The sequence below is a fragment of the Vigna radiata genome, chromosome 1 (assembly GCF_000741045.1).
Source record: "Vigna radiata var. radiata cultivar VC1973A chromosome 1, Vradiata_ver6, whole genome shotgun sequence".
NCBI lineage: Eukaryota > Viridiplantae > Streptophyta > Magnoliopsida > Fabales > Fabaceae > Vigna > Vigna radiata.
In genome coordinates, this window is record NC_028351.1 from 30,171,484 (window position 1) to 30,192,154 (window position 20,671).

A 20,671-nucleotide genomic window follows, 5' to 3' on the forward strand; every position below is an offset into this window, starting at 1 on the left:
GTAGGTCAATTTTCCCACAAAGAGTGAGCCAAAATTGTGCTTTAACAGAAGTGATTTTGTTCATGTACTCTGTAACACAACTTCAAGGCCTCGAGAACTTATTGGACAAAGAGTGAGACAACCTACAGATAAGAGACTAAAGAGCATAAAATGAAGGTAGCTTAATATGTTTGATAATTATGAAACAAACAAACTAAGTATATGATATGGTTAAAGATAATGGAAGAGGGAAAATGAGTTGATACAAGAACCACAGTTTGAGAAGCAGTCGCATAAACCAGGACCATGACCCATCACCAACCTTCTATGATATTTATTAAGAGAATCTGTATGTATCAAATGAACTAGTGAAGGAAAGATAACCACTCTTTTGGAAAAGCCTTTTCCACCGAAATTCATATATATATAAACATGATAATAAACTATTTAAATAGTGACAGTAGTTCAGACATTTCATTGAATAAATTGTAGGCAATAAGCAGATAGGTTAAATTCAAAGAGTTACACTACCCTGTCAATTTCCTCTACTAGGACAATGTTAATTGAACCTAAGATTAATAAAACAAGAAATCCCCAGTAGAAGCAGAAACTAACCTAAAAGATGCAAGAATAGAAAGTAAAATTGAAAATCCAAATTTACTTCAACGTGAGGGCCTTTGACGTCCAGGGCAAGATAAAGATATCTCCTCACATATAGGGAAGGCCTTCTATGATAGCAGAGCACTAGTCCAAATCTCCTCCATGAACGACTTCAAGAAGAAGAGTGATTACAATGGGACGCGTTGGTCCAGATCTAAAGCCCTATCGACGGTAGAACCGAGAAACATGATAATGCCCTGCGATTGTTTCCAAAATATCACCGAAACATACTTTACTACCACTTCGAATGTTTCCAAAATGCAACACCCTCGCCTCAATCGATATCTGGTAACGATGGAACAATGTCTTCTGAACTACACCACATATTGTTATGTGCTAATAGAAAGAAAGAAGAAACATATTAGGGTTTTNGAGTTTTGCAATTTTAGGGATTTATGAATCAACGAAGAAAGGGATTACTTACCAGATGAAGGAACTTTGATAGTGTGACCGCGAGCAAAAAAAGAACGAANCGTGATGGTCATAAAAGAATATTTTCCTCTACGACAAGTTTTCCATGATCTAAAGCATTTGTTATTTGGTGATAGAGGTAGGAGCGAGGGTTGAGGTCCTGGCTGAGGAGCATAGCCATGGAAATGTGAGGAACTTCTAAAAGCTTCGAGAACCTCAGTGCTAAGACGTTCCTCCTAGCTTCAGGCTCCCATATCATCACCAGTGCACTCCGTGCTTCGGCTTGCAACCCTGTGCGTCAAGCATGCCGTGGGTCGCGTGTCGCGCACTCCTCTTCGTCATCATCCTCGAAGTAGCATTGTGCAAACGACTGCCGATCAAAGGCCNTTAGTGGCACGCGGCTACCCTGAGTCATGCGATCGCAAACCCTTTTTCATTCCCTTTCTCAAACCCTCATTAAAGGAACACACACCTACGAACTCTTTTAATAAACATGAGACAATGGTTTGTGATCGAGAGGGAAAAAGATCTTGAGGGAAACCTGAGAAGATAAGAGATGAGAGGGAAATAGATGAGAGGGAAAGAGATAAGAGGGAAAACCGAGAGGGAAAGTTTACAATGGGATGGCTCGAGAATTTTCATGGTTCAATTTTTCAACTTTTTTTTAACTCTGTATCTAATATCCGTATGTAACAGTTTTGTTACATACGAATTGAGATCCGTATATAATTATCTATATGTAAATGCTCTTTTTCTTGTAGTGAAAGATCTACTCAAGAAAAGGTCAAACGGGTTGTCACAAACCCTAGGAAGAAACTTAAGAGGCTCCGACGACTCTTCTCTGGCAGCGACGGTGAGTGGGTCTCGCCGGAAAAAAACAGGAGCAAAACTTAAAACTCAGATCTACTCAAATACAGCCCAAACGAGTCGTCACTGACCCTAGGAATGGACTCAGGGCGCTCCGGCGACCCTGTCTGTGGCGGCGTCAACGAGTGGGTTTCGCCGGAGGTGGGTGTGTGAGCTACACGCGACGGCGAAGGCGCGTGGTGGCTCCTCTCACGGAGCGACTTTCGGCATTGTGGTCGTCGGAGTTGGGCACACCTTTCTACCCTATCAACGACCCCAACCGACGACGGCGGTAGCAACGGTGGTCGGGCAACGGCGGCAGTGACTGTGCAGCAGCGTTTATGGTCGCTGGAGTTAGGCACACTTTTCTGCCCTATCAACGACCCCAACTGACGATGGCGATAGCGGCAGTGGTCGGACAGTGGCGGCGGTGCGACTATGCAACGGAAGGAGTTCCAAGATCGGAAGCTCTTGATACCAAGTAGAAAATAATACTGAGATTTATTATTCATAATTGATTGAAAATACATTCTCATATCCTCTATTTGTAACAATCTAATTCTCCTAAAAAGNGAAATAGAGAAACTAGGAAAATAAAATAAAATAATTGAGAAAATTTTTACACCAAATATTTCCATAAAACAATCTTTTACGACAATCAAACTTTATTTGATTAAAATGCGGAAGCAAAACATAATTATAAAATTTGTCCGTTCAAACGAAAATCTCCAATAATCTCTTTTGCAATAAAGATACCAAGTGTGAAAACTTTTAAATAGAATAAATCATCATTCCCGAAATATAAGATCCCAACTCTCACGTCAGCTACTTCGATTCAGTCTTATCTACAATGGTATCTACTCCGGTGTAAGTACGATCATCGTAGGTGAAAACCACAACCACAACATGGCAGAGTAATCAACCAGAAGTATCATATTAAACACAAAGTAATATAACCATACAACATATTTCATCATAGCATTAACATCACAACCAATTCATTCATGACCCAATGTAGTTTCCTTCTACTGTGTCGTCATAACCTATTCCCAACAGGACAATTTGAGTCGTCTTTCATCGCAATTTTTGACCTATATCCCTGACTCCTCAAGGAATTACAAGTAAAACTTCGATTAGGCGCACCCACCGAGCAGTATATTCACACGAGTTAAAGTCATTTTGGGCGAAACATCCACATCCCCACGCAGGGGGAAGTGACACTCGAATCACTATCTCTAAACGAGAGTCCAACATGTTCTTAACGTAGAGTGGTACGAAAAGCTCACACATGATCGACGACAGTACAAGAAAATAACATAGTTTCATGTTCACATCACAATTCTTCTGCACTCATTCTCATTATCATGCATTCTCCCACAAATTATAACATTTATCTCACCATTATCAAAATGTACATAATTTCAACAATATATATTACTCACTAATTAGAAAGCTTATAATACAATCTCAATACTTTTTATGCAAAGTCTCAATAATATACATAAACTCATCAATCACAAATTTCATATATGGTAGTCTCAATACATAATCTCATTACAATCCAATACTTATTCTCAATAAAATATATTAACCAAAAGCATTGATCTTACTGCAAGGAATAACGTCAATAATATTTGCTGGCTTACAATTTGATAAATCAAAAACAGTAAGTATAAATTCTCTTATAGTGCTCAATTGGTTACTACTAAGCCCATTACTACCAGGCACCTCAACTAGTACCTATATCACTTATGCATAATACTAAAACGATACTAAATAAATACACTCCCGACTTCTCCTTTGTTCCATAACATCATTACAAAAATCACAAAAACCAAACTAAAGAGTATATCCTTTTAAACCAACGTTCATTCCGCAACACATATCATAAGGAAAGGAAAAGTACACATATAATAGTATTCCTATCAGTAAAATGATAATGATAGTTTGACACAAATTTTTTTCTTTTACATTTAAATAACAACGTGGATCCCACCTTTTCTAATATTTATTAAAAACAAAAAGTTAATTTTAGAAAAAAAACTAGAAAAAATTCGTGTTATTTGAATGTATTTCACACGTAGGCGTGTCGACATATCTGTTTCGTTCCTATTAACTCTACCAAACCATGACCCACTAGAGAAATACATGTCAACCTTCCCTTCCACTCTCTCACATAAAACACTATTCTCTCTTCACCGCGGGACTCACCCAACTTTAACATTCCAAACTCATACCATATCTTCTCTGAAATCTCATTCCAAAAGTAAAACCCTTTCTCCCCTTTTCTTTTTCTGAATGAAATCCATACCCAAACTTAAAGATATAAATATATATTTTTTCAAAATAAAGAAGCCCATAAAATGTGACCACGGTACTTATTTCTCTCACAAATTCCTACTCCTGGAATGTAAAAGTTTATCCCATGCTATCCCAAGAACACAAGAACCACCTTACTCTTTCCTTTATTTTCTACATCTTCTCCATGCTAAGCATAACCCTCAAACTCTCACTATGAATAATGAAACCTTTACCAAAAGGCTGTCTTCTATTTCTCTCTTCACCAACACTCACAACCCATTCTTGCACCTCCAACGTTAACCAAACCCTACATCTATTCTCTTCCTCTCTTCTCTAACAATTATCATGTTCTCCCTTAAGCTACCCTAGGTTTTAGTTTCACACACACACACACTCCTCTCTTCACGTAGGAAGAAAACGAAAACTAGACCTTGGGCTCTTTCAGGAACCCGTACTACCTAGTACTACAATAAAGAAGAACCCTCAAAGATAGCACAACAACCATACAACACCCACTGCATAGAAAACGAAAGAGGTTCAAGCATGCAACAACGTCAAAACCATCAAACGGAGGATCACCCTCAACCCACGGATCCCATGCAATTAACCAATAAATTCTTAGGGCATTAAAGGTCACGTAACAACCCAAAACAGACCATCCACAACATTCCTAAGAGTCATTCATGGCTATTCCCCTTACCTTGTTCTCTTGAGCTTTGCTAACCACTTTGGTCTCTCATGGTTTGTTGTAGAAAAGATTATCGCTCCCTTCTCTTGCTCGATCAGCCACTATTTTCCCTCACCAATGAGCTAGGTTCAACTCTCACGGCTTCTCACCAATGCATGAGGCTAGGGTTTGTTTTTAGTTTTCCTTGCGGCAGATGTGTGCCCCTCCTAACCTAAAACTGGTTTCCAAACTCTTTAAGTGTAAATAGAGAAGGACTAGGGTTACCTCTGCAACGCGGCTGCTCTATGCTTGCTTTACCCTAAAACAATTTTAAATATACTCACACTATCTCCCAACAGCCCACAAAACTAGCCTCTCATCATATACTCCAATCTGGCCCAAGAAAATCTACTCCAACAACCCCCAGATATATTCCTAAAGTTATCTAAAACTCCCTTCCTAAATTTATCTTACTTTTCCAAAATAAGCTCATTAATAAAGATACAAAAACGGTAACGTTTTAAGGTATTAATAACTTCTCTAGAATGAAAACCTCAACCCTAAACTAAGCCCCCCACACTGCATGGGTCCGGGATCAAATAAGCCTTTGCTCTCTCGCTGCTTCAGTACGCTTGAACTGAATAACAAAATAAAACAAGGAAAACGTTTCTTTAACAATAGATTTGACAACGACACGTGTTGCATTGTCATTGGTTGTTTTTATTAAATTTTATTTAAAGATTTATCTTGTCTTGGAGGGTGTTTTTGGAATAATCTTCAGCAACCTTTTGACGCTTTTTAATTTCTAAAACCCTAACCCTACGAAACTCTCCCTTTGTCGAGAGATCCTTCAAAACTCTCTCTTCGCCACTGAAGTTCCTTCCTTCGAAACTTTCTTTGCCATTGAAGTGGTTCTCCGTCCACCATTGTTCGTTCGTCGCTTGGGTCCACCGTTGTCTATGGAGGAAGTTTCCTCTCTCTACATCATTGATGTGCTTTCTGTGTGCCATTTCTTCAAAGCTCTCGCTTTTCCGCCGGCGTCGTTGTTCCTTCGTCGCTTGGGTGCATTGTTCCTTCCTCTTTGGTTAGCGAGTGGTTTTGTTGGCGTCATTTCTTCAAAGGTATTGTTTTTTCGTAGACTATTGTGGTTTCGTTAATGTATTCGCACACTCCTATGGTTTCTTGGTTTGACCGTGGTTTTTTCATTTGGAAGCACGTGTATCGCGCATTGGATGTGTTTACCCATTTTCCTATATTTTTGTGGTTTACCGTGGTTTAGAAAACGGTTTTTCTCCCAAGGTTTTGTGTTTCCGCACACGCCGTCGAGGTTGGTATCACCAATACTTGAATAGTTGAATTTGTATATTGGAATGTAATGAAATGTATTGAAATGTTTCTTTTGCCCTTCTTTATTTGTTATTGTAGGTTATTATTTGATTGAAGTCTTTAGTTTAGTTCAAACCGAAATGGAAGCATCTAATAGCAATGTAAGTAGAGTTTGAACATTTATGTTGTTTTGAAGTACTGATTTGTATGTTATGAATTTGGATTGTTTTATAGTGGCGCCTTCGAGCTTGGATGGATACCACCTACATTGCCAATATGAATTCCTTACTACGAGTCAAACATAAGGCGTGCATTGGACAAACTCCATTTAGGTGTTGTTTAGACATTGTAGATCCTTTAGAGGTCAATTTAAAATTATTGAAAGAAATGGTATGTCAGTGAAGTCATCAAACAAATACAAGATCTCTGCACGTTCATGGGCGATAGATTTGACAGAATTGAGAATCGTGTTGGAGTCATAGAGCAAGAACTTATATTTCATTGTATACTATTATGTACCTTGTAATTTCAAAATTTGTTGTTTGGTGAACTCTTGTTACGTTTTTCTATTAATGTATGTGTTTTTTAATATTGTTATAATTTTTCATTACTCAATACCCTTCATTATTCCTTTTTTATTTGTTTAATATTTAAGTATTCCAACTTGAATTATTCCAATAATGATCCATCCAAAAAACCTTCAAAAGACAGTCATAACGAATCCAAAATAACCCTAGGGAGTGCTTAAACCATGTCTGGGTAGCACTCCTCAACTTTTGGTACAAAATGGGATTTTTTTCATTGGTAAGCGTTTACAAGGTCCCTGTAATCTATTACAAGTGCATCATTCTTGTTTGAAGGGTGCAGGGCCTCACCTCTCAACCTTGAAACACCTTTACTTGGTTTTCCATCCACACAAGATTGACCAAACTTGAAATTCCTTGTTGTGGACACCTTCAACAATCACCAACAGGGGTGATCAATCCACAAAACCTTGAAAACACAGTCGTCAGGAGAGCTGGGGAGTGCTTTCGCCATGTCTGGGTAGCACACCTCAACTTTTGGTACAAAAGGAGATTTTTCCACTACTAAGCGATTACAGGGTCCCTATAATCAATTACAAGTACATCATTCTTGTTTCAAGGGTGCAAGACCTCACCTCTCAACCTAGAAACACCCTTAGTGGGTCTTCCATCCACATAAGACTCACTAAACTTGAAATTTCTTGTTATGGACACCTTTAACCATCATCAACAGGGGTGATCAATCCACAAAACCTTGAAAACACAGTCGTCAAGACTGTTGGGGTGTGCTTCAGCCAAGTCTAGTTAGCATTCCTCAACTTTTGGTGGTAAGCGATTACAGGGTCCCTATAATCGATTACAAGTGCATCATTCCTATTTTAAGGGTGCGGGACCTCATCTCTCAACCTAGAAAAACCTTTACTTGGTCTTTCCTCCACATAGGACTAACCAAACTTGAAATTTCTTGTTGTGGGCACCTTTAACCATCACGACCAGGGGTGATCAATCCACAAAACCTTGAAAAAATAGTCGTCAAGACTGTTAAGGATTGCTTCAGGAATGTCTGGGTAGAACTCCTCAACTTTTGGTACAAAAGGGGATTTTTCCACTGGTAAGCGATTACAGGGTCCCTGTAATCGATTACAAGTGCATCACTCCTGTTTCAAGGGTGCAGGACCTCACCTCTCAATCTAGAAACACCTCTACCTGGTCTTCCATCCACATAGGACTAACCAAACTTGAAATTTCTTGTTGTGGACACCTTCAACCATCACCAACAAGGGTTATCAATCCACAAAACCTTGAAAACACAGTCATGAGGACCCTTGGGGAGTGCTTATGCCCGGCTTGGGTAGCACCCCTTAAATTTCAGTACAAAAGAGGATTTTTTTCCCTGGTAAGCGATTACATGGTCCCTGTAATCGATTACAAGTGCCTCAGTCATGTGTCAATGGTGCAGGACCTCACATGTCAACCTAGAAACGCCCTTAGTAGGTCTTTAATGCTATTGGGTGTGTTCCCTACACCAATGATAAGGTTAGACCATTGATTTTTTCAAAAAAATGTCCATTTAGGTGGTTTTCTCCAACTCAAGTGAGGTGCATGCCCATTATTGTAACACACCTTCTCAGAGAGTCACATAAAATTTTTTCATTTTATTAATTAAAATATATGTCATCTAATGTTGTTACAATGCACAAATTTTAAAAGACATTTTCAATAAATAATAGATCATTGAACAAGAGGGAAAGATATACATAATTGGTTGTTGTTGATTGCATGGAAGTTCTGTTGGAAAATAAACAGGGGTTTCTATTAATGTGCTGTTGTAATCAATTACAAGCACTCTGTAATCGATTACTGGTGCAAAAATAGGGATATGTACCGAAAGTGTAGGGTTGCTCCCCTGCTATGATTGAACAGCTCCCCATTTAGGGGTTGGTACTAATTTGTTGCATAAGATTCACAGTTCACCACTTGGTAGGTTGGTTTTTATCAGCAAGGACGTTTGGTTGTACTTATAAGCCCTTGAACATAAATAGGGTGTCCAGAAAATTGTGTGTTCTTAAATAGGGATATGTACCAAAAATGTAAGGCTACTCCCCTGCTATGATTGAAGAGCTCCCCATTTAGGGGTTGGTACTAATTTGCTGCATATGATTCACAGTTCATCACTTGGTAGGTTGGTTTTTATGAGCAAGGACGTGTGGTTGTACTTATAAGCCCTTGAACATAAATAGAGTGTCCAGAAAATTGTGTTCTTAAAAAGGGATATGTACCAAAAGTGTAAGGTTGCTCCCCTGCAATGATTGAAGAGTTCCCCATTTAGGGGTTGGTACTAATTTGTTGCATATGATTCACAGATCATCACTTGGTAGGTTGGTTTTTATGAGTAAGGACGTGTGGTTGTAATTATAAGCCCTTGAACATAAATAGGGGTGCCTAGAATATTGTGTGTTCTTGATTGCTTCCAAGTGGTTTTGTTTGGCAGGGGTGGAAAGGCAGTAATGTGTTGTTGTAATCGATTACAGACACTCTGTAATCGATTACCAGTGCAAAAACAGGGATATGTACCGAAAGTGTAAGGCTGCTCCCCTACTATGATTAAAGAGCTCCCCATTTAGGGGTTGGTACTAATTTGTTGCACATGATTCACAATTGATCACTTAATAGGTTGGTTTTTATGAGCAAGGACGTGTAGTTGTACTTATAAGCCCTTGAACATAAATAATGTGTCCAGAAAATTGTGTGTTCTTAAACAGGGATATGTACTGAAAGTGTAGGGCTGCTCCCCTGCTTTGATTGAAGAGCTCCCCATTTAGGGGTTAAATTTTTATATTAATGTAATTGCCTTTTATTAATGTTATTATTTTTCATTTGTTAATACCCTTCAGTATTCCTTTTAAGTTTGTTTAATATTGAAATATTCCAACTTGAAGTACTGGAAGTGCAAAACATTGAAAACACTGTCTTGAACAACCAGGGGAGCGCTTCAGCCATGTCTGGGGAGCACTCCTCAACTTTCGGTACAAAAGTGGAATTTTCAACTGGTAAGCGATTACACTGTACTCGATTACACGTGCATCAGACGTGTGTCCATGGTGTAGGACCTCCCCTCTCAACCTAGGAACTCCTTTACTTGGTCTTCCATCCACATAGGGGTAATAGAACTGGACTTTTTTTATAACAATCACAAAGGATAACTATTAAATAATACTACCAAACAACAAATGGAATGAAAATAACATTCAAAATTCGAATAACCACTATCTTTATTTATTAACAATCAAAATAATTGTTCCAAATACAACTATCCATACTTCAACATGTACTAAATACTACACTATTAACAAATTACATAGATCAATCAAGTTTTAGACTATATCTAGTGTAGGGAGTTCTACAAGCTTTGCTTTTAAAACACTTTCGGCGTATTCCTTCCTTCATAAAGGTTTCATGGCTGTAAATTTCTCCCTCACATGCAAAGTCATTGTAATTTTCATGTTCTTTACATGGTGTACTGTAACCACCATCATCTTTATTCTTCTCTTCAAACAGCTCAACCTACAACAAGTTTACACTATATAATCCAATTATTCCACATTCTATCATCATCACTGTACATGCAGAACAAAGTATACATATTTAATTTTATATTCAATTTCAGAAAAATTGTTGCAACATTACCAGTAATGGAAACATTGTCCCGTGCGAAACATTGTCCCCACCAAATCATGTATAGAGTTTGCACAATAGAAAACAGCATAAATCTTGACAGGATCTGCAGAATGGAAAACAACAAAAATCTGTATATTGACATAACAAATTACAGTGAATGTGCTGCCACAATTTGTATAATAACTAACCGTTACAGATGTTCTTATAGGCATAGTGTTTTTGTGCTCATGTTTAATAGAAAAAAACTATCATAACCTTCATACGCATATACATATTATTATGCTCTCTTTGAACCTAGTGTTGAATTGTGTGTCATATCTTCTTGCTCCAACCTTCAACCTACGTCTTCGTGGTCAAGTCTTCATAGATATCATGCGTGTCATACCTTCTAGATATCATGTAAAGAGATTTGGATGCCATGGTTTTCTATAAAAGGTTATGGAACTTGTGTATAATCACTATATCGTTATGCTACTTTTGTGGTTCCAACAGAAAAGGCATAGCATCATAGGACATTGTATTTAAAATAATGGGAGTTTACAATCAAATGAAGCAATTAGCAGCCATAGTTAGTGAGTCAAGGCCTATTTCAATACAGGTTGGTAATGTTTTTGGTAGTTCCTCTACTGGACATATAAAGCTTTTTCCGATAGAAGAGATCTCAAAAGTTCTTTTAGATGTTTATTCAGAGATATTCTTAATAAATAGGTTATTTTTTTATTCTCAATAGGTTTGAATAATCTCTTGGCATGTTCAAGCTAGTATTTATCGAAAAGTAGTCCAAAATCTAAAAGGCAAAGGGGAACATATGAAAATTCAAAGTGCACAAGCTAAATCAATTGTAGGATTTAAATCAAATCTAGATCATTTATTTGAATTCTTTCTTCTTCTTTTAAATAAAATAACAGTAATAATAATATAATAATCATTTAGCACAACAGTTTACTGGATAAACTAAACTGCAAGGAAAGGCAAATCAAATTCAAAAGCAAAGAGAAATTTGAATTGTACAAAGTTAAGAGCCTAGGATGAGTTTTACTAATATACATAAAAAATAACAAATCAAATGATAGTAAGGGTTTATAATTCAAGTGCAACCATTGAACTATGATAAGCAATAAATAAGCAATAACCTCTTTCTTTTAACTATAACACAATAACAATTAACAACAAACAGAATACCAGGATATAGGAGCAGTAAACATCAGGATTATGCATATGAATGGCTTGCACAAGGAGAATATCTAGTTACCATACACCAACTTTCAAAATTTATCCATTGTTATAATGATTATAACACCCACACTTTTTACTATGCTGGAACAACAAATTATAAGATCATAACAGTCCATCAAACATTGCACCATAGTCATCTATATGCATCAAGAAGATATCCAAGAACGTAACCAATTAAAGCAACCAATTATATAATCAAAGCAGCTCCTAAAACACTGCACATTCAAGTCCTTATAGCATAAAACATCAATTATGTTTTAACCATAAAAATCGTCACTACACTAAACCATTTTCCATTTTTCCTTATACAACCCTCCACACAATGTGTCAGTTTTCATAAAATCCAGCAGCTTAACATCATAATAACAAAAATCTATATTACCACTGCATCAAAAACCATTTTCCATGCACGCATATAAGATTCAAACATCAATTTTTCTTTTATAACATTAGTCAATTTTCCATAATTACACCTTCACTTAAACAATTAAATAAATAATTATATATTCAACAAAAATCCATAAACATCAATTTTCTCAAGTACAACTTAGCATAACTCAATTCATGACACAATATATTTATGGTTATGCTAATTTCAAGTAGCAAATATATTTAAGGTTATGCTCCTCACCCAAAATTTCATTCAAAGAAGCAACACGCTTCGTTTTCAATGAATGACGAACAAACAACTGCAAGAAAAAAAATGCAAAAAAATAAAATAAATGTTTTTTGGTACAAAATAACCAAAATAAGTCACAACCCAAAAGCATAAAACAACAAAATGACCAACAAAAGCAAAACCAAAAACCTAACCCCAAAATACGAATACTGACAAAGGAAAAAGTTCATACCTTGTTCGAAGAAGCAATGTCACTGGACGAATCCATAGCTTCGACACAATCCACAACGAACAGACCAACCAAAGAGATCGCTCAACCTAAGTCGCCCAAATTGCGAACTCGAGAGAGAAAGATAGACTTCGAATGGGGCCACCGACGACTGAACTTGTTGAACGTTGAGAGAGATTCTTCAACGAACCAAAGAGATTCCTCGGGTCCAGAGAAAAAACACAAAATGGAAAGTGAAAAGTTCAAATGAAGGAGGAAGAAAAGAGTGCTATAGAGAGAGAACGTGAATTTCAAAATGAAATCCCTAGGAGTGAGAAAAGAGTGTTATGGACAGAGGATGGACTGCGAAAACGAAGGAGGGACACTTTTGGAATCCATTCCTGAACCCATCCAAATCAGATTTTTAAATTTAAAATAACATTCACAGTGGACCAATTAAAACCTTACACGTTGCGTTGTCAAACGCGTTGTTAGAATATCGCGATCCATAAAACAACCCCTTGTTGGCCCATTTTCACGTTCCCAACCATGCAATAAACAAAACCTTTCTCTTTCATTGCAGTGAAAGTGTCAAGCAAAAATAAACAGAGAGAATTAAATTCCTCTCGACCAAATCGCTGGGCAAGGTAAAAAACTAAACAGATGGCTATTTTATCCCATGAAGTACTGCACCATGTGAAAATAAATCTCCACGCCATTCCCTCTTTTTACCAAAGCTAGCATCTTTATCTCTCTTCCTTCATAAAATAATTTGAACTTTAATTTTCATTGATCTACAACAATTTTCCTGACCCCAACAATAAGCTTTTGCTTAATCAAAAAAAAAAAAAAACAAACAAACAAAGAGAACCCACTCCCTCTTGGTCACGTAAGTTACCAAAAGGAAACCTAAAAGCTAACCTAATGTCATGGAGGTGTCTCCACTTTCATACACTGCAAACACCACTTAACAAAGCTCATTTTGTTTTATCATAACACACAAACATCACTATATAATCCTTACTTAATCCCATTCTAAAAATTAAAATAAAATAATTATTAATTAATTTTTCTACAACTTGTCAGGACCTAAAAATAAGCTCAGGGCCATTGGGCCATATGAATTAGGGGCAGCCAAACCCATCAGTTTAGAGTGCCTCAGCCTTAAAGGGAGGCCTTTCTTTTTTTCAAAGTCAGATTCTTCATTTGCTAATTTTCCACTCTCTCTCTAAAAAACCTTTTCCCTAAACATTACTCTGCCTTCTCTCTAAGATACCACTCTGTTGAACCGTTCAATCTTTGGTTTGATGGTATCTAAACGCTCTTGACTTCGAGGGCTTCATTCTGAACCGATTACTTTCTCCGTCTCCTCCCGGTAAGTGGTTTTCCTGTTCCCTCCGCTATTTTCGAAACCTAGGGCTTGGGCTTTTACTGATTTCATGCAGTTAGAACCTTCCCTTTCTGATTTCTATTATATTCTAGCTCTAAGAGTTATTTTCCATTGACGTGTTGGTGATTTATGGAGTAGTTCATGGTGGTGTTGCTTGGGTTTCGTTGAGTAAAGGGAAGTAAAATGCTAGTCTATGTAAATGGTGCAGGTTTTAAGAAAGAAGTAGAAAATAAAATAAATAGAAGAGTTGTGTTGGAAAGCCAAAAGGAGAAAAGAGAATAGTGTGTTGTGAAGTGGTGGTGTATTGAAAAAAAATGTGTTTTCTTTGGTGTTGGAAAAATTTAGTCATTTACTGAGAGTGTTTTGAAAACAAAATTAAGATAATTAGATCTTGTGGATCCCGCATCTAGTTAGAATTTGTGTTACTTGTTTCCGTTTAGTAAAATTATATGACTTGATCTTTAAAGCTCAAATGTGTGGTCTGATTATGATTCCAGTATGCTCCAAGGGGCGGAACAGGCTAACCCTGTGAGTGTGGCAAGGTGGGGAACCCAAGTTTCACAAGTTGGGGAACCCAAGTTTCAGAAGCCACCACGGGTGCATGACCCGCCATAGCTCGACTCTCATTCTAAAGTCNGNACGAGTCAAGTCTAGTATTTAACATGTTNGGATATATGCTTTAATCTGTTTGATTTGAGATTACCTCTAGTATATTCTATGCTTGACATGATGCATGCTTTTTATATAATTAGCTCACCCTTGCTTGCTTGTTGTGTTATGCCATGTTGTGTGTGCTTTCCTGTTGCAAGATCATCCACTTGGATGTGAGCAGAGGAAGGAGAGGTTTCCCTGGAGCATGTCTTGGAAGGAAATGAAGATGTTGTTGCCTAGATTCTCTAGAACTCTCTTAGTTCTTTTACTCTTTTTGAAATACATTCCGCTCAAGTTATTTTGGGATACACTCTAGCACTTTAAGTTTCAAATTCTCAGCTATTTCAAGGATGATTGTACTCCTAATGTTTCAAGTACATCTCTAACTGCTTTCCTTTATTATAATGGATGACGTCTAGATTATATATGCATGTCGTATATTATTGGGATGTCACATTTATGGTATCAGAGCAGTTTGTCCTTAGGATGACCTGTGTGTTGTAGGTTTATCGTGTCTTCTCTGTGAAGAGTTGAGTCTAAATGGTATGGTTTACCATTTATTCTAGGTCTAGATAGTAAAGTGGTGTATCTAATCGGAAGTATTGGGAACAGAAAACATCTTGATAAGAGTAGTGAGGGTGCACACTCATGACTCTATATCAGAAATGATTTTCCTTTTTTAATTCTGAAGGTTTGGGAATGAAAGAGTTGGAGTTCCAGTGTCGTTTTCCATAGAAATTCTTGTCTTGTTCTTGCCTTTGTGGTAGTGTACTGTGCTCTATGGTGGTAGAGGAATGCATGTTCAAGGACAACTTGACCTGCATACTTTTATTAGAATTGGTTAGAGACTTTGAGACAAATTCTTGCCTCAAAGATAAGGAGTTAGAAGACCAGAGTTTAGGTTCCCAGAGACGGGTGAAGATATTGGAGTTTAACAGAAATGTTCTTGGGGTGAAGAAGCTTTCAAGAAGGAAGTCAGAAGATTAGATATCGTATGTTTCACAAGAAGAGTTGAGTTCAAAGGCCAGAATAAGAGGAGCTTTGGATGAGCATCGGAACATCAAAGGTGGAGGAGGAAACATAGTTTGTGATACCAGTGATGTTTGAGATTTAAGGGAAATAAGTGGTGAAAGGTTTGGGGCTTATGTTAAGGAAGAAAGGGAAGTTTGTAGTGGACCAAAGGGACTTACTATTTAGAAAGGAATTAGAAAAAGAAGAGTTTGAGCAGCAGTTGTGTAAGACACAGAGCATATTTAAGGACTGTGTATTAGAAGTCAGAATTTTCAGAGTTGAGAGAATGTGAAGTCTTTTAAGATAATTGAAGTATCGTAAAGGTTTTGAGTTAAGCGATAATTAGAAGGAGATGGGTAGGTCTTATTAGCTAGTGGATTTGGTATATCCAAGTTTAGAAGGATGTTTCAAGATCAGTGGTTTGTTTAGAAGAAAGGTTTGATCATTGGCTGAGATGAGAGATTTCAAGCATTGAAGGAAGGAGTGTATCAGGATGTCAATTTGGTAAAAAAAAGGTGAGGATAGAGAATTAAGAGTATGGTGAATGAGGAACAAAGAAGAAAGGTTTTGGAACAGATGATAAAGGGTGGTTGCAGTATAAGTTGTGAAAGAGGGTGTCGGGAATGACCAGAGAGTTTTAGTTGGTGAAGGTGTGTAGAGTTATGAAGTTGCATGTTGTGGTAAAGGCAGTTTTCATTTGGGGAGGCTTTATGGTGATGTTCAATGTTCAGCTGAGTTTGATCAAGAGAGAAGTAGATGTTGAATGATGGATTGTAGAACGCAGCGAGTTGGTAAGTTCAGATAAGGTCGGAGGATTAATGTTGCTGGTTAAGGGTATCTTGAGGTTCAGAGGATTAAGGATAGTGTCTGTATTTCTAAAGATTCTGAGTTGAAGAGAGCAATTCTTGAAGAAGAAGAAGAAGGTTTTAAGTTAATTTGGCAGGGAAGGAAAGCGAAGGTGGTGCATCAAGTACAATTAAGCGAATGGTGAAGGCAAGTGTGATTGGAATTCAAGATGTCTGTTGAGTGCAAGTGAAGAAGAGATAATGTTATTTTTTCGAAAATTTGAGGTGTGATTATCAAGGGAGGTTTGTTTGTCTTCAAATCATTTCTGGAGGTCATGCAGCAGAAGTGAATCAAGTTTGAAGGTGAAAACAAAGGGTTGTGGAAGTCGGAATAGTTTAGGAAAGTTAAGCAAAGAAGATAAGATGCATCTTTTAGTACAAGGGTTTTGGTTAGTGTTCTGCAACAAGTAGTGGAATTTTATACCTTGGAGAAGTGGTGCTCACTTTGGAATGGTGTCTAAGAAGAACCGGTGTCAGTAATATCTTTATGGATGTTTCCTATTAAAGTTGTGTAGTACAAGAAGAAGGTGGAAGTTGGGTTAGAGCAGCAGTGTTTGGACTCAGTGTAATCATAGGGAGGACTCTAAGGTTAAAGAATCTCATAAGAGAAGTAGGAGACAGGTTGGAATATTCTAGTTTAAGTCTTTGAAATCAAGAGTGAGTTCAAGCATGAAAGTTTTTTTCCAAGAGTAGAGATAATGTGGAGGAAATGGAATGACAAGGTTATCATGGAAGAGAAGAGTCCTCAGGGTTTTTGCAAGACCATATAAGTTTGAAGAAGGTATTCAAGGGTGAGCTTTCTGGTTACAATTGTCATGAAGGAAGTGTTATTATCATTGAACGAGTGAGTAAGGAAATATGAGGATCAGAGTAGCGCAGCGGATGATGATGGGCATGTCATTATCAATAAAGAGGTATGCATGAAGAGTTGTCTTAATCAGATGTCGGTGGTTTGGGTAGTGATGTCTTTATCTGGGAATGAGTTGACAATGTGTAGTGATCTTCTAAAGTCAAAAGTGAGTTTATGCACGCAGGAAAGGGGTAAGAGATAGAGAAGACAAAGTTAGCCTATGGTTTCATGTTAAAGTGAGAAAGTATTAGCGGACGATGAACGGAGTAAGTGGATCAAGGGATCAAGAAAGATGAGTTGAGATATGGTTTCGAGTTATGGTGTCAATCTTGAGGTAAGGAAATGTTAACAGATTGTTTGAACCAAGAGAAGATTCAAGTTTTTGGTTTGATAAAGATTGAGTAAGAGTTGGTTAAAAAGTATGAAGATTAGTGTATGAAGTGAAATTGTGAAGTGATTTCATTAGTATAGTTGAACTGCTATAACTAATAGGTTTCTCAAAATAATTGAGAAAGCGCAATTCAAACAATCCTAGTTTGAGATGTATCATAAGTTGGCTTGGTACTGACCAAGCTAGTGATCTCACATTGAGGAGGATAAAAATCTAAGTATGACTACAGGCTAGGGGGTCAAGAAATGAATATGGTTCAGGTCATTGAGTTAACGAAGGGAAATTAGAGTGCTTAAATTAGTTTTGTTGTTGCAAGGAAGAAGAATTTTACTTTGCTAATGAGATAGTATAATTGGAAACTATGCTACTCAAGGGTGGAGATCAGTAAGGCAAGGTGAAGTCCTCAAAATGAGTGTGGTTAAAGGTTATCAAGAGCATAACAGATGGTGATTAAATCGGAAGTTGCAGTGATCAAGTCAGTGGTTTCTTATAAGAAACAAGAGGATGTAAAAGGATATCATCAGTCAAGGGTTGATCTGAAGTGAAGGCTAACAGAATTTTTAGAAGAGAAATTTAGGAAGTAACGAAGGATTGATGAGTGGTTAGTAGTGTGACAAACACTTTAGAGCGAGATGGGTAGTAGGCTACAGATGAGCTCAACTTATCATCCCCCGACAGATGGTCAATTAGAGAGGACGATCAAATCAATTGAGGGTTTGCTGAGGACGTGTTTCTTGGATCACTTGGGAGTCTGTGATGAGGTGTTGCCATTGGTAGAATTCACTTATAACAACAATTACAAGGCTAGCATTGGTATTGGACCATTTGAGGCATTATATGGGAGGCGCTGTAGAACACCGTTGTGTTGGTTTCAAGATGGGGAAGCAGTGTTGATGGGGGCAGAGTTAGTACAACAGACCACTGAGAAAGTGAAGCTTAATCAAGATAAGATGAAGTCATCTCAAAGTAGACAGAAGTCATATGCTGATCAGAGGCGCAGACCATTAGAGTTTGTAGTTGGGGATCATGTGTTCCTCTGAGTAACTCCTACTACTGGTGTAGGAAGAGCCCTTCGTGCTAGGAAATTATCTCCTAGGTATCTTGGTCCTTACCAAATTCTGAGGTGTATAGGATCGGTTGCCTATGAGATAGCCATGCCGCCTCAGCTTGCAAATCTTCAACCAGTATTCCATGTCTCTCAACTCAGGAAGTATGTGTCGGACCCTTCTCATGTGCTAGAGACTGAAGATGTTCAGGTCCGAGAAGACCTATCCTGGAAGTGCAACCAGTTAGAGTTGAGGAAAGCCAAACCAAGCAACCGAGGGGGAAGATTGTCATACTTGTTAAGGTCATCTGGGATGATAGGACAACCGACTCTACTTAGGAGTTAGAGGATGAGATGCAAAAGTCTTATCCACACTTATTTACTGGTAAGCTTATTTTTCGAGGTCGAAAATTTTTTTTGTTAGGGAGAATGTCAGGACCTGAAAATAAGCTTAGGGCCATTGGGCCTTATAAATTAGGGGCAACCAGGCCCATCAGTTTATAGTGCCTCAGCCTTAGAGGGAGGCCTTTCTTTTTTCAAAGTCAGATTCTTCATTTGCTAATTTTCCATTGTCTCTCTAAAAACCCTTTTCCCTAAACATTGCTCTACCTTCTCTCTAAGATACCACTTTGTTGAACCGTTCAATCTTTGGTTTGATGGTATCTAAACGCTCTCGACTTCGAGGGCTTCATTCTGAACCGATTACTTTCTCCGTCTCCTCCCGGTAAGTGGTTTTCCTGTTCCCTCCGCTATTTTTGAAACCTAGGGTGATGAGTCGATATTTTATTGATTTCACTTAGTTTATTGTGCTAGAATTAATCAGGGAATTGTGCTTAAATGTCCGGTATTTTCCCGTTTTTGCTAATTGTGCTTATTTTGACCGGAAATTCTAATTTTAATTAATTTGAATATTCTGAGCTAATTATTTGCATTATTATTTTCAGGGAAAATTTTGGAAATACAACTTGGGACATCTAAAGGTTAAAATGAACCTAAGTGAGTGAGAAGGTGTGGATTTAGTAATCGAGGGGTGTGGATGGCAATTAAAATTTGGAGGAATTGGAGAATCACAGCCCATGTGCAAGCTGCACGTTCAATATGGTATGAATGCTGGAAGTATAATCACAAAAGGAATTCTCCACCGTCCAGCTGCCACTCAAGCACACGAGGAAGCTTCTCGGTCCAACAGATTGAATGAGATTCATCTTCATTTAAGCTCCCAGCCTTCTTCACGCACCCCATTCATTATCAAAGCCTCACGCCCACATCACACACGGCTACAGCACATGGCCCGGCAACAAAGTTTTTCTTCATGGACAACAGCTTTGATCCAGCAAACAAAAGATGACTATCACACCAGCACCCTACTTCATCCCAGCAAGCCTTCATCCGGCCCAACATTAGCCCATGTTGCACATTCACGGTGCACATTAGAAAGTGAAGTAGAAACTTAGAAGCACATACGGTTGCACAACACGGCCCAATGCTAGCAAAGTGTTGCACGTCACATTGAAATGCTGGTGGGAATTGGCAATAAAAAAGAGAGAGAAATTTCGCCCAGCAGCTTGGAGGATGCAACAAGTTCACCTCTTCTTGGGCTGTAGCATGTGGTGGCAATAGAAATTTCAACAATCTTCACCTACACACGCTGCACCCCAAACGTCCACGCTGCAGCAAACGGCCTTCAACAATCCAGAGGCTTCATGGCAACATCACTCCAATGCACGTCCAGCAGCTTGCAGCTTCCACCATGCAGCCCAACAATTGTTTCCACGTGCAGCAGCCCATATCTACAGCATCCAGATTTTTAGTCACGCACACACCATGCTGCAGGCCCAAGGAATTGGAGTTGATTTATTCTTCAAACACTATCCCAGCCCATGGCATTTAACAATCACGTCCCAGCACCTTGGACAGCAGCTGGTCCAGCAACCTTCACCTAGCTGCCTTCATTCCAGCTGGTCCATCACGTAGCAATGCAACAGCCCACATTCAGCAGCGGTGGAGTCCAGCAAGCCCACACATCCAGCTGC

The 20,671-nt window shown here is 38.2% G+C and overlaps 1 protein-coding gene and 2 long non-coding RNA genes across 8 annotated transcripts in view; 1 reads left to right on the top strand and 2 right to left on the bottom strand.

The window, feature by feature from the left end:
* The window catches only part of LOC106764038, a 4,358-nt gene extending 2,002 nt beyond the window's left edge, over nucleotides 1-2,356 (bottom strand). Inside the window, exons 1-2 of one of the 3 annotated variants that reach the window (XR_002667200.1) lie at nucleotides 1,064-2,356; nucleotides 595-975 (exon numbers count right to left, since the gene is read on the bottom strand). This is a non-coding gene — a long non-coding RNA (uncharacterized LOC106764038). The remainder of the gene's footprint in view (nucleotides 1-594; nucleotides 976-1,063) is intronic. The other 2 variants (XR_001375959.2, XR_002667203.1) reach the window with 2 other exon arrangements.
* Nucleotides 1-20,671, bottom strand: part of LOC106766467 — a 70,517-nt gene that overhangs the window by 20,603 nt on the left and 29,243 nt on the right. The gene's annotated exons all lie outside the window — the stretch shown is intronic.
* LOC111241292 lies at nucleotides 6,169-6,589 on the top strand. Its single transcript, XR_002667224.1, has 3 exons — nucleotides 6,169-6,191; nucleotides 6,290-6,351; nucleotides 6,425-6,589. It is a non-coding gene; the product is annotated as an uncharacterized LOC111241292 (long non-coding RNA).